The sequence below is a fragment of the Opisthocomus hoazin genome, chromosome Z (genome assembly GCF_030867145.1).
Source record: "Opisthocomus hoazin isolate bOpiHoa1 chromosome Z, bOpiHoa1.hap1, whole genome shotgun sequence".
NCBI classification, from domain to species: Eukaryota; Metazoa; Chordata; class Aves; order Opisthocomiformes; family Opisthocomidae; genus Opisthocomus; species Opisthocomus hoazin.
Genome location: NC_134454.1, coordinates 3,507,700 through 3,522,653, shown reverse-complemented (window position 1 = coordinate 3,522,653; position 14,954 = coordinate 3,507,700). Strand labels below are relative to the sequence as shown.

Below are 14,954 nucleotides of genomic sequence, written 5' to 3'. Positions count from 1 at the left end.
CAGCTGCGAGGTCACTGCATTTTTCTGGTTTTGAGCTAGACAATAAGGTCCCAAGAACCTGAAAGAATGTGTGGGAACAAAACGCATTGGGTCCTCCTTGTCCGGGCTATGCGCCGAACGGCAGCACTCCATGAGCTTCTGCTCTGGGGCAGAAAGACTGGAGGTGGAGGCTGAGACCATGTAAGAACGGTTTGAAATCAAAGTCACGTTAACAAGTGCACCTTTCTGTATACAGATTGGAACTGAGCACGAGGGGAAATTTGGGAGTTTTACCCACTTTTGCAGTTTTTCCCCAAAGGTCTGCAGAAGTTGCTGGGAAGACTTATTTTGCCCTTTATTGGGCTCTGGATAAACCCCGCAGTGGCGTGAGGTGGGGAGGACTCTGCTTTATTGTGGAAACAAAAATTGCCGACGTATGTATACGTCTTTTGTCTGTAACACCTTAGTTTAGTCTAACTCAAAGTTAGTGAAAGTGGTTCCTGCCTGAATGAAGATGAATGCCTTAGTTAAGAAAAAGCACGTGTGAGTGCTTTGGTTTTAATCTTGTGCTGCTCTCAGGAGCAAGGAGGAGCCAGAGCAGTGCCACTTCTGTTATTTTAAGAGCTTAAGATTTTTGTTAACTCTTTTCATTTGTAGAAATTAAGGCCGTTTTGATTTTCCCTGTGATTCCTGAAGAGTATTTTTAAAATATGTATGGCAGGTACAGACTGGAGAACAGTTCAGCTGATCATTTTCCACAGGTATTTTACCACCAGGTCAAATAGTCTCAAAACTAGATTTTTAGGAGACCAGATGAGTGAAGATGAATGGTTCCTTCTATAACCACAGCTCTGCGTGTGCCTGTGGCTCCTCGGGTACGGCGAAGGGTGAGGAGCATCTCTTCTGTCTCGGCTGTCGTGAGCTGTGATTTTCAGCTGCCCTGCATTTCAGCCCGGGGTTATTCTGGCGCCCAAAAGCGAAGTGCGAGTAGAAGCTCTGTGAAGTTCTGTAAAGCCACGTTGTTTGGGTCAGCAGACATCTACAGATACATACGTTCAGCGCAGGGCGGGAATAAAAATCGACTGGAGACCTTTCTCAGTGTTTCCTAAACAAAGTCCTTGTTCGGGGAAGGCTTGGGAGAGTTTTTCCATCCCGTTTCAGTCAATGGCTTGAGGTGGCATGGGTAACAGATGACCAACGTGTCATTCCCATTTTGCCTGTTTCTCTTGTCACACTGGTGGATATTCCTTCACTTTTGTTCTACTTTAATATGAAGCACACAGATGTTTCAGAACAAGACTTGACTTCTGACCTCGGGGCTTCCAGGGTCAGGGTGCTCAGGGCCTGTGAAATTATCACAAGCTGAGCTAAAGTTTTTATCCATCGCAGGAAGCAACCAGTAAGTAAGAAGTTAAAAAGGCGCTTTGTCAGAGAGACAAGATGGTCTCAGTAAGGGTCAGCTTCTGTAGTCTGCTGTCTCTGCAGGAGACGCATGCCTGAGAGGAAGAATATAATATATAACCATTGGCACATCACATATCTGTCATGCAAAACCAGGCCTGAGAAGTATATTTAATGTAGCCGGATTGTTTTCTAAAAAATCAAACGGTATTAACACCTGGTTTTGGTAGAGGTGGTTTGATGTCTGAGCTCCACTGAAAGCGGCTTCATTAAATAGTGCGTACGCTGAAGCAGATAGCATTGAAACAAACCCTGAACTGTTTTATCACGATATTAATGTGTGAGATTTTATTTGTTATGATCTCCTTTCTCTTCAGCTTTATATCCATATGGCAGTTAGTAGTTGCAGAGAGCTCAAAAATAAAAAAGAAACGGAGCAACCGATGGGCAATTACTGTCTCATGACAAATACATATTCGATCGCGTTGCTTTCTTTCCTGCTTTGTGTGGGGGAGATGATGAGAGTGATAGAGCAGCTACAACATACAGCAACCGTACCACCTCTGCACTCGCTATGTGAGAATTTCGGGTCAGCCGGTTCGTGAGGTCGCAGGTTTACGAGAGTTACGGAGTCCTGTTGCCCAGCTGCTCCTTCTGCCTCCGTGCCTCTTGCAGGAGAGCGGCGTGAAGCATATGGCTTCAGTTTGGAGCGAAGGTTTCCTCCTTGGGCCCTCTGCGTTTCGTTGTGCCCGCAGGGAAAAAGGAAGGAAGCGAAAAAGTCCAAAAGGAATTCGCGTTTTCAGTGAGCATCTTTTAAATGCACTTTGCGTGCTCGGCGCTGCGAGGTCTGTGCCGACCGTTGGCAGCCACCTCAGTCGCAGGGAGCCCCAGCTCGTCGCTGCGTCGCGACGCGAGGCTCTTGGCGAGAACCCAACACTGCGGCGCTGAGCAGAGGAACCCAGCGAAACCTGATGTTAGTGAGCAAAGACAGGAGGAGCAGCTCCGCTCTGCCTCGTCGCTTCGCTCTGCGGGCATCTGAAGTCGCGTGCTGGGACGTGGGCATGTGTTTTGGTGGGAAACTCCACCACTTCCCTGGGCAACCTGTTCCAGTGCCTGACCACTCTTTCATTAAAGAATGGTCACCAGGGAAGTGGTGGAGTCCCCATCCCTGGAGGGGTTCAAAACAACTTGTAGACATGACACTTTGGGAAATGGTTTAGCAGGCGTGGTGGGGTTGGGTTGACGGTTGGACTGGATGACCTTAGAGGTCTTCTCCAACCTTAACGATTCTATGAAACTCAATGAGAAAAGAGAGCAGACACGACCCATCACATGTGAAGTTGGTACAAAAGGAGGAGTGTTTCTGTTCACAGACCTTTGGTTGGCCAAACCTGGTCTTCGTTCCAAATTTCATGTCACCGTAAAAATCAGGCTATGGCTTGGAAGTCCTTCATTAAACAAGCCAATAAAACTTGGCTGCAGTTTTCAAATACGTGCCACAGCATCTGACATTTTTATTGTTCTTTGCAGCTTTTTAATCTACATTTTTCCATGTCTGCCATTGCGAGATGTTAAGAAAAACAGGGTGAGCCTGTAATATTATGCTTCAGTGCACAGAAACCAGTTACCCAGTTGCTGCAATGTAGGCACACAATTTCTGTACCTTGCTGGGTCATAGATTACTAGGGGAATAATTGAAAGTGATTGAACATGTGTGGGAAGTAAAGTTCCACCAATAAACGTAATTAGTTGTATTGTTTATAGCTTGAATTACAAATGCTAATCATAAACCGTATGCTGAAATGTATCTTAATATTTAGTAATTAAAACTTTGTGTAACTGTGGCTTGAAATTAAACGTGCATCTAACAATATCTACACGTAAATTACTTTTTGAATACACAGCACTAAAAATAGTTGTCGGGTCACTGTGTGCTGCTAATTACTGGTTTTGAAAAGCTCAAGCCGCGATTCATGAACACGTCTCAGCTTCTTACTTCTGTTATCCCTTACACAGTGTAGTCGGGGATTTATTTTCAGAAGCAGCTTGCTGTAGTTGACAGTAAATTGTGGAACTTTCCCAACTCCTAGCTTATAATAATTTTTTGAAATTTAACAGAAAGTGAGAATTTCAAGTTGATGGAGTCAATTTTATATTTAGTTTACAGAAAATAAGTTTCTGGTACAACGCCTCCTCCAAGTTTTTCTGCCAAATTTTGCGGGTTTACAATTATTTTGCTTTAAAAAGAATGTTTTTCCCTTGTCATTGCCTTTCATGAAAGACCCGTGCAGGAGAAAAGATGTACTGTGCCCCCGTGCCTACCTGCGTGCTGTGGCCATGCCCTGCAGATCTAATTACAGCATCGGGGCCCGACTGCGCGTACCGGGGACGGAAGGGGTGGTCTTAGATGCTGGGTGACATCTAAAACTAGCTGTGTCCATCACCGTAAAAAGCACATGACAACTACTCATTTCGGAATCACAGGAAGAATTGTTAAATCTAAGCTTTCAAAATTGTCAATTAGGTATTCAGTATCCTGAGATTTAAAAAAAAAAAAAAAAAAAAGATTTTGTGGAAGGTTTCTCCTGTTCGCCTCCTGTATTCCCGAGACCTTAGGCTTTGCGTTTTCAAGGATTTCCTCAGCACTTTATGAACCAGAAGTGTAGCTTTTTTGTTTTAATTTTAGTTAAGTAACATCTTTAAGAGAAAAAACACCAAATATCATGGGAATCGTGACAAAACCATGACAATGAGTAGCGGTATCTCCAGCTTACAGCATTCATACTGCCGTAAAAATACAAAGTGCACCGGGGAATGTAATATAATTAAATTAGGAGAAGGAAAGTAGGTTCATTGTCTCTGAGCAGATGAGAAACTATTCATTGTGGTCTTTGTCGGCTAAAATGTTGGATCTATACACTGACAATTTGCACAAAGGTGTGGGTAGATGCGTGTGTGTGCAAGTGTGTGTATTTTTAGGCAGCTTTGTTAAAATGAGAGCCCTTAAAACACACTGTTCAAATTACTGTATCCACTGTAGGGTCCTAATTCCATCGAAATCAGCCCATTTTGTCCATTTGAAATAATTTTAGGTCCATCATTTCGAGATACGCTCTGCAATACGCTGCCACTTCATTTTGCTGTATTGTCCTGAGTACGGCGAGGACCTGACCCTGGCTAGAGCTGATAGGTGCCATAATAATAACGATGATGAACGGACACCTGCTGAGCTACCTGGGAGTTTCTGAGGCTGCATCAGTATTCTGGCACAGGCAAAATGCAATTTAAGAGCCTTAATGACTGAGCTGTGAACTTGTCATGAGCTTTTCATTAATTTAATTTCCTGAAATTTCAGATTGAATGGCTTGTTATATTTGGCTTTTTGTTTATATATACTTGCATAAATATATCTGTCTGCTTATTTTTTTTATTTAGTTTGGCTCAGGAGTTGATGAGCGTAGAGTGGTTGCTGTGGATCACAGAATCACAGAATCACAGAATGGTCTGGGTTGGAAGGGACCTCTGTGGGTCACCCAGTCCAACCCCCTGCCCAAGCAGGGTCACCCAGAGCAGGCTGCACAGGACCGCGTCCAGGCAGGTCTGGAATATCTCCAGAGAAGGAGACTCCACAGCCTCCCTGGGCAGCCTGGCCAGGGCTCCATCAGCCTCAGAGGGAAGAAGTTCTTCCTCATGGATATGCAACTCTTAATTCCCCTGGCTGACGTATTAAATCAAAACACATCTACTGATGTGTGGCAGGAATAACACAAAATCTGTGGTGGTTGTACAAAGCATGGAAGTGGAGAGATGAGGGGCAAAACACCTCGGTGACCAAGATCCATATTGTGAAGAAACAAAGCAAAATATCACTGTGCTTCAAGGCTTTGTGAGCATTAAACTGGGGAAAAAAAAATTCTTTAACATTTAAAGACATTCTTTAAATGCTGAATGTCAGTTGGGAGAGCAGTATGGGATGCTGTCCTGCAGGTTTATGGGGACTTGGGTTCTATGTCCGGTCTTTGGACAGATCATTTCACCCAACTCTGCCTGTTTTAGGTCTCACCTTTTTCCCTGTCGTACACTTACATTGGCACCTCTTTGAGTCAGGTCTGGCTGCAGTAGGGCCACTCAGAAAAATAAGCCTAAAAGTGAAAAAAAGGGATCTTAACTCCATTTGGCTATTTGTTTCGGCTATACTTTGTTGTGCTTCCTGGAAAAAATTCTCATTCCTCCGAAAAAGGTCAAATGAGAAATGAGGGTGGATGAGAGGAGCTAATGGAGAAACGGCAGTGGGTTGTGTAAAAAGGGCTGGACAGGACTAGGGTCGCTAGCCTTGGGGCAGATTTCTTTTAGTGTTTCTGTTACTGGTGTGGGCACACAAAATCGGTGTGCGCTAGCAAGTGGTGAAGTCACCGTTGGTATTCAGGAGCAGAATTTCTACAATAGTAGAAATTAACAGAAATAACACAAACTTCAGGACACTTTGGCGTTGACTGGCTAGTCATCTGCCTTTGTGTATGAAGAGTGACCTCATCCTCAGGGAACAGCAGGGGTGGAGAAGCCCTTGGACGTGTGGCTTCATCGTGGATAACTGTAAGTGAATGACCTGGACTGTCTCGAGTTCTGGGCTCTCCAGTTCAAGAAAGATGAGGAGCTACTGGAGAGAGTCCAGCGCAGGGCTACGAGGATGAGGAGGGGACTGGAGCATCTCTCCTACAAGGAGAGGCTGAGGGAGCTGGGCTTGTTCAGCCTGAAGAAGAGAAGGCTGAGAGGGGACCTTCGAAATGCCTCTAAATGTCTGCAGGGTGGGAGTCAGGAGGATGGGGCCAGACTCTTTCCAGTGGTGCCCAGTGACAGGACAAGGGGCAATGGGCACAAACTGAAGCAGAGGAAGCTCCAGCTGAACATGAGGAAGAACTTCTTCCCTCTGAGGGTGACGGAGCCCTGGAACAGGCTGCCCAGGGAGGCTGTGGAGTCTCCTTCTCTGGAGATATTCCAGACCCACCTGGACGCGGTGCTGTGCAGCCTGCTCTGGGTGACCCTGCTTGGGCAGGGGGTTGGGCTGGGTGACCCACAGAGGGCCCTGCCAACCCCGAACATTCTGTGATTCTGTGGTAGCTATTGAACAAAAAGAAGGTTCGATGTCTACTCTGTACTTGCTACAGAATCCGAGTTTGGAAAGCGTGGCTTGTTCAGGTTGGAGAAGGAGAGCTCAGAGGGACTGGTAGCGCTCTGCAGATACATCGGGAGAGCAAACAGCGGGGAGGGAGAGCAGCATGGGCCGAAGAACAGTGCTGGCACGGGAACAAATGGGTTAGAACTGGCCATGAATACACGCAGGGTGGAATTAGGTTTCTTGCTGCTGGATGAAGAAGGCCTGTCTGGGAACAGGGATGGGGGGGCTGTGGCAGAGCTGCTGCCCAGCGCGACCCACGCGTGGCATGAGTTAGGGGAGCCGGCGGCTGGGACCACCGGTCCGTGGGGTGGCTCGGGAGGACACGTCCCTGCGAAAGCCACCCTGCGCAGCTCCGTGTTCTCGGCTGCCAGCAATCAGACCCAGCTTCGATTCATTTTTGTGGAGTCGGCACCTCTCCGGCTCCAGTCTCGCTCCGCTGGAAGCGTTGGGTTTGAACCAGAACCACGTCAAACCCCCAAAACACCAGTGTTTGCAAACAGCTTTTTTCCACCCCCCCTCGCTTGTTTTTGGAAGCAGCGGGCTCGTTTTCGCTAATGCTTTTCTGAAATACACAAGCTTCAGATTGCGGTAGAAAGCAACAGGGATCGAAGATCCTGCGGTGAGGGGTTGCGGCAGTAAGGAAATTAAATGATGGATTGGTCAAAAAATACCCAAGTGCCTTAATACGTGTCACTGCCTGCTGTACTGGGAGCAGCTTCTTGATCACATTTGGCTTTTACTGGCATACACGTACCATAAGTGTGTGTGTATATAGATACACACATATATATGCATATTTTGCCCACTTTAACACAGAGCAGATAAACATTTTAGGCCACTCTCAGCTTGGATAAATAAGCTGACAGGTGTACACTGGCGTCGTTATTTCACTGGCTACCATTTATTGTTATTTTCCGTTTGCACTGCGGGAGCTATCGCATCGTAGCGCCTTGTCCTGAAGACCTTGCAGTCCGGGAGGATCGTCTAACGGGGAGAGACAGAGGCGTGATGGACGGCTACCAGGCAGTTCGGAGCACCGTAGCTGCGTCTCCTTTTTCATTTTTTGGTGCTTTAGTTTAAATGCCGTGTAGGCATCCCCTTCCCCAGATCATCCCCAGCCCTCTCGGAGAAGCGGATGGCCACCAGGAAAGCCCAAGCGCCGGCCACCTCCAGAACAGGCTCGTGTTTTGAAGATCCAACCGTCCTCATTACGTGGCTCTAGAGAACTCGCTCGGCCTCATTACTTTTTGCTTGCTCTTAATCGTTTGCTAATGTAACATCTCATGCTTCCCTGGGCTCAGTGCATGGTCTGAGGCTAGCCCTACGTACGCCCCTTCCCCACTCTTCAAACAGCAGAAGGGCCACGTTTCACCGACCGGAACGACAGACCGAGTACTAATTGCCGACACCGCCCGTCATTACTTTACATCTCATTGGCCCGTTCATATTAATTTTCTAGTTTGACACCAAAGTTGTAAGGCTAATTCTAAAACAAATGAAGAACTGGAGTTGGATAGAAGTTTGGGTTACTTGGAAATCCAGCTACTGGGAAATCCATGTTTATATCGTAGGGGACGTGGAGGTGGAAGGCACAGCACTTTCTGCGTTTCTTTGCAGAGACTCCTCTAAAGCCACATCATCTCACTGGTTGTATATTTTTATGATTTCTTTGCGTTGTTTTAAATTCTGTGCACTACACAGTGAACATTTGTTTTTAGATTTCGGTGTGAAGAGCTTTCTGATATTTAACAATTGTTCTCATACTTGCATCTCCTCGTTCTCTTGTAGCCCAACTGTACTTAACTAGCTCTTCTTTTTTTTTTCCTTTTTGTTTGTATTCCTCTCTGAATTCAGCACTATTTGTCAACATTTCTCCCCTAGTGTGCCGAGAATTGGACTCCGTGTTTTAATTGCAGTTACTATACTTAGCTCAAGGTTAAGCTCAAGCTTCAGTACCTTTGTTCAGCTATGCAAAATTTTGGTCAGTGCAGCCAAAATGGCACTAGATTTTTTTTTTTTCCCCAAAGTTTCTTTGAATTTTGGCAGCCACTAATTTTCATGCATCTCGGAGTATTTGTAGTGCTCTCAGTTTCCCTTTGCCCAGGGGTTCTGAGTGTAGCAGATGATTTTTCCCACCCCCAACAGTATTATCTCACGTTCTTCCAAATTAAATCTAGCTGCAGTCTGGCCCTTTCTGCACGGGACAACAAACTAGATTGTCATAACAATCCCTTTTGTGCTACAGGTGTATGAATCTTGAAAACTCATTTTGTATTTCTTTCATGCCTTACTTCTCTTGGCAGTTTCTCCCGCTTTAATGTCACCTGCAAATTTAATTAATTCCAGATCATTAATGAAGATGTTAAATAAAACTGTATTTGGCATCTATCCCTATATCTGACTAGAAACTTCCTTCTGGCTCAATAAATTCCTTTGTATTAGTATCCTTCCCTGCATTGTTTCAACTGTTTTAAATTCTGCGAGACACCGTACTTATCAGTCAGTTTATTTTTCATTTCAAATTTTAGCTTTGAATGGGAAAAAAAAAAAAAGGCAAAGCACAGTTCGTGTTTGAAGAACACATTGCTCGTCCTTTCAGTTGTGCAGATAAACTTCAGCCCTTGAGCCTATCGAAGCTGATGGAGCAGCACCTGTGTGAAACCATCATCTCCTTAAAACGCGTTAAGTTGATCCCAGCGGTTGACTCCAGGGTCCAGGGCAACGTTTCTTGCTTAGCTATTAATTTCCTCGCTGGTTGCCCAGACTTCCCAGAAGTTACAGGTTTTCATCTCTAGATGTGCACGCCCATAAGGGTGTTTTCTGTCTGAACCATCTCACGCTCATCAGAGCCTTTCCAGATGTTGGGGAAATTCATCAACGGTAATGGGAGTCAAGTCATAGAATTATAGAATGGTTTGGGTTGGAAGGGACCTGAAAGATCACCTGGTTCCAACCCCCCTGCCGTGATCAGGGACCCCCTTCCACCAGACCACCTGAACCTCTGAGAAAAGCACCTGACGTCGAACATTTCGCCTTCTCTCTGATGTTAACTGTTTCAGTCCACCTCTTATTGGGCTCTCTGAGGTGGATGCCTGAGATGCCGGTGCATGTGCCATCCAGTCCCAAGTCCTGCTGCACAAATAAAAAAGTCCCATCTCCTGTTTTACTGGGCAACTTACCAGCTCTTCACCCCATCCAGGTTTATCTTCAGGCTTCCCGTTCTAAATCTTGCAAAGCCTTGTAAGAAGGGACATCTTCCTTTTTATTTTGTTTAATCCATCTGTGTCTGGGTTGTACCACCAGGGACATTGTTATGCTGTGATATGCCCTTCACAGATGCCTCTTTTCGGGACAAGAAAATGGGATTTTCAGAACACCGCTTCACTCAGATGTGGTCGTTGCATCTGCAAACGGCCACGCTTTGGGCTGGTGGGGGTTCCACCAACACGAGTGCGGTTGTGGGTTAGTATTTTTTTCCCGGCAGGTACAATATGAAAAACTCTGGCATTTTATTAAACTTTCTAGGTTGTTGCTTATCTCCTAGATTGGTTTGGAAAGCAGATTAATATTAAAGATTTCACAACATATGAGGTTGTCACAGTCTGAAGGGATTGCCGTTCGTTTTGGATGTATTATGAACACTAATGAACTAAATGAAGAAAAGTGGGAGTTTTGGGTTTGCTTCTGCGATTAAGAAAGTGGGGAACGTACTAGGGTTGGGGTTTTTTGATGGAAAAACCGTTAGAAAAAGGAAGTTGTCTCGCTGTTATTTCCTACTTTTTCCCATTACGGCGCCATGATCTAATGCCGATCAGACTACGCAAGTGTATTGTGTTACTGTTAATTTAAATGTTAATTATGATGAAAAGTATACGTATGGCTTTTGTGCGGAACGGTAGAGATTTTATAAGACTTTAAGACCCGGTTTAGTGGATCGACCAGGGGAACTGCAAGTTAATAATACATTAGGCATTGCAAATCCAGGTGGAGTAAAAGGAATCCAGACACACTGTGGTGAAGGGAGCTCTGTAACAGTGGTACTGTAAAAAGCAGCAGGAATTTGCATTTTATCCTAGAACTTTCCTTTCTTTAATCTGGCAAAGCTCTTTCAGTATATTAGTGAAGTATTTTAATATTCATAATGGCATGACTACCAGTGTTTAAATGTTAAAATAATCCTATTTAAGGGCTTTGCTTGAATGTGATATGAAGTAAAAATGTGTAAGTAGATTTTGCACGTATATTCATTGAGAAAACTCTGCTTTTAACACCGCAGAACTGAACTGAGATTTTATGGCAAAGTATCAAAACGCGGGAGTAAAATTTCGTCGTAAATACGTGAAAAATAAATAGTTTAATTAGTTATTTTTCTGTGTTTTCCATTTTCCAAGGCAAATTAAATGTGAGAGTGAATCTCAGTATCCCACAGTGTCAGGATACAAAGTGCATGAGGGTTTTGCAAGCTTGATTAAGCCAAGGCATTTTATTTGCTTGTCAATATCTGGATTATATTTTGTCCTGGGGTGGCTCTAGCCATCTGACAGGAGTATTATACCTTTGTGCTGTGAAGTTAGGAGCTGCTAGCGATCTTTAATTGCGGAGTTTCTTTAGAGGAAGAGTTTTTGTAGGCTTTTTTCCTTGTTTCTTCTTACTCCTCTTTTCTGTCTCCATCCCTAGTCCTTTACTGGGTTTGAGGAAAAAAAAAAAAGAAAAACACCCCAAAAAACCAAATTAAGGACAGAAAATGCCAGCCGCCCCCTTCTCGGTCCCTACCCTGACAGGCACTTATCTTCCAGCATGTTACAAGGTGTCAAAGTACAGAGGTTGTATTTTCTCAGCCTTAAAAAAAAAAAAGCGTTGTTAATTTAACCCTCAGTAATCTTATTTCCCTTCGCCGCCGTTGCTGTCTGCAGCCCCGGCAGACTTTTTTTTTTAAACCAGCTGTTGAAAATAACCCAGTTTAAAGAGTTCACGGCTGAACGTGAGGGATTCATCATTATATATTTACTGTCTGAGGCTGATATAGCTGTAAGGTTTTTCAGATGCCATTGATCTATTGCGCATGTTCCCTCCCCGGGTCGCAGGACGTGCTTCTATTTGCATAAGGCCCTGGGCAAGGTTCTTTCTTGCATTGATTGGGCTGTCCAAGGGAGCCTGATGTGCTCCTGCATTGATCACCCTGTCTTTTCTTGGAAGGCAGTGTTACGCCGAGTTCATCTCAAAGATTCTGGGGAGAAGGGAAAACTTTGCTGCAGATGTCTCAATTTTATTCAGATGTTCCTATGAGTATAGGCCTTTCGTTTTCTTGTTTCTTCCCCCCCGCCCCCCGGATAAGTATATTTTCTTCTTTTTTTTTTTTTTTGGTTTGGATTTGGATGCCTTTCTGCAGTTAGAGCGCAGCGTAGACCGGAGTGTGCTGAAAAGCTCTGTTAAAGAAAATCTCCCGTTATGTACACCACTTACTCCATGCTGTGGGTTTTTTTTAAAACAATGCCTACAGCTTCCAGCAAAAATCAAAACGACCACCTCTTCAAAGAGTTCGCGGTTATAAGTGGAGACTTCGTCTAAGACTGCCTGTGCTGTTGTCTTCGCTTCGATTAACATTGTCAGCCCATGGTTTGTGCTAAATTTTCTTCAGCCTTACAAAATTATTAAAAAACGGCATCTTGGGAATAAAACCACGGTTGGGTTTGGGCTTTCTGGAGCTGTGCCGCGAAGCGAGCCGCGCGGGCGGATTGCTGAGCTGCCCGATGGCCGACGGGCTCGGTGCTGGGCAGGAGGACAAACCCTTCCCCGCAGCGTCGTCGCGGGGAAGATGCCCACGATTATTGTCCGCCAGGCATATTTCTGTGGTCGGAAAATTGTGGGCTTTCCTGTAGGTAGGGGTGAAATGCCGCTGTGCCCAAAGGGTGGCTCGTATCTAGCGAGTAAGCTGGCAGGTGAACTTTGCAATACGGTACTGCAAGTCGGTGAAAAATAAAACCTTATGGTCATGTTCCTGTCCTACGGAGCGCTGAGCATCACGGACCTGTCCCTCCCCAATTTCTAAAAAATTTACATTTTTGTGGGTGCAGTAGCATTTCCTTCAAAGCAAATAAGTATTCAGAGATCCACAGCTGAGACCACGGTAACGCTGATACAGGAGGGTCCCTTTTATCGCTTGGGCTGTGGTTTCACGTCGCTCACAGAAGCAATAACTTATTGCATTGTACTGCGATACTTGGGCTCAGGGAGCGTATTCCTCTGGTCATTCGGTAAAACAAAACTTAGATAAGTATAATTCAGGTAGCGTGTATGAAATTTCCTCTTCATTATCATGCAAATGCGGCGAGGATGTAACATTTCCCAAGATGTCATTTGACTATTAGGATCTTTAGAAAATGGCCTCTCAAAGCCACAAAGCTAATATTCCAGAAGAAAGCTGAATAATACCTAAAAACTGTCTATCCTTATTCTATATGAATAGCAAATGTAATAGGACAGGCCATTATTGAAACCGCAAAAGAGTGCGTTGACCTGTTGGTACGGAGGATTTGTTCTGATTTTTGCACCACCATCCTGAGCTTCGCGTAGCGTAGAGGACAAGCACGCAAATGCAGATTTCAAAAACCTGCAGAGGGGAAAAAAAAGTTGGGTAGTAACTGGGAGTCTGTTCTGCCTTGTTTCAGTAGATAAATGTCCGTGCTGCGTGCAGGTTGCGCGTCCGCAACTCTTCTCGCTTGTTTGAAGCCATCTTTTGCTGATGTTTCAGTCCGTGAGCACAGAAGATGGGCGCAGGCTGAATACGAGCTGGTCTTCTAAGCGGGGAGTGGAACTTGCTTTTAATTCTGAAATAAAAGAGGAGTCTCTCGTATAAGCCCGTTATCTGTGTTGTCCAGCTGAAGAAAAACGCTGGGCTCGCTTATACGCGGGAACCGTGCAGGGCGACGAGACCCGAAAAATTTCTGGTAGCGAAAGGGGTCTTTTGCAGACAGCTTCGGCTTTGAAAAGGGAAGGGTGGGACACGATTGTTTGTAAGCAATGAAGACGGAGAAAAGGAATCTAATCTCTCGCTTCGGGTAGAAATGCTCTCCGGGGGGGGGAAAAACACAACCCCGTCGGCAGCACGCGTAGCATTGTGCCGCTGAACAAAGCGGGCGCCGCGGAAAGGCGCGGTGCAGACGTGTGCGTAGGTGCTGCCGGAGCTGCCGATACCCTCCGTGGACGTCACGCGGCGAGATTTGTCTGGGCAGAGGTTTGCAGCCCCGAGTGATGTGCGGGATGCGTTGGAGGAAGTGTTTGGAATGGGTTTTAGTGACTGCCTGATTGCCGGGCATCTTCGGCATCAGGCGTGCGAGCGAGTCCTGTTACTGGTAAGGTCGGGGTAAAACAGAGCAGCACAACGTAAAAACCCACGTTTTTAAGTGTTCTTGTGACAGATATAACAAAAAGCAATATTTTTCAGACGCGGGGCGAATGTTTTCAAAGTGCATGAAGTATAAATATACAAAGAATGAAGCTCCAGAGTCTGTTTTTTTATTTTTAACTTGTAAAACCGTAGTGTTTAGAGGCTGGAAAAATTACCGAGGGTGCCTGAAGCGTCATCCCCCCCCCACAAGCTGCTGAGACAATTCCATTTTGCAGACACATCGCCGAAGATGCCAGGTCGTCCTGCGCCGTTTCGCTAGGGAGAGCTTTCCGAAGTCCGGGTGCTGCTGATGCGGCAGACACCGCGCGGCGAGTAAAAACGTTTTGCCGCTGCTGCCTTCCCACCCAGACATCTTCGCTCTCCGCGCGTCGTGCGTGCGTGGCGTCTGCCCTGCGCTCAAAAGCCTTCGGTGATCTGACCGGCGAGCTTCCATCACACGTGGGACGCGCTGGTGCCTTTTTTAAAAGAGAGCTCTGATTTGACATTAGAGCTTATTTACGCTGGGGTTTTGGGTTTTGGGGATTTTTTTTTTTTTTTTTGAGGTAAAACGGGGTGTTTGAATGACAAAGGCTCGATGGAGAACTCCCCGACGCGATGCGGTGCGGCAGCGTGAGGAGGGGTCTGACAGAGCCTCCCCGTCTCGCCCCAGAAATGCTGATTTTCTGCCACTCCCGTGGTTTTTTTTTTTGAGGGGAAGGCTGCCCCGGGGTGCGATGCAGAGCGCAGGATTTAGCGGGGGTCACCGCTCGAGCCCTGCTTGGTTGCCAAAAGGGTGACGGGTGGTGGCGTCCGTCAGAATAATGCCTAATAAAGAGAAAACAATTAGAGTCGTCCTGCTCTGCAGAGTCTCACGTTGCTTCCCACCGCCTTGCTTTCTCCAAGAAAAAAAAAAAAAGAAGAAAAAGAGGCAATTGTCCTATTTAAGTACAGGCTCAACCCTTATCTGGCTGGACAAAACTGATTTTTATTGCGTGGCGTGGAAAATAACGA

At 45.7% G+C, this 14,954-nt stretch overlaps 1 protein-coding gene across 9 annotated transcripts in view; it reads left to right on the top strand.

Moving 5' to 3' along the window:
• Positions 1 to 14,954, top strand: part of ARB2A (ARB2 cotranscriptional regulator A) — a 284,994-nt gene that overhangs the window by 165,183 nt on the left and 104,857 nt on the right. The gene's annotated exons all lie outside the window — the stretch shown is intronic.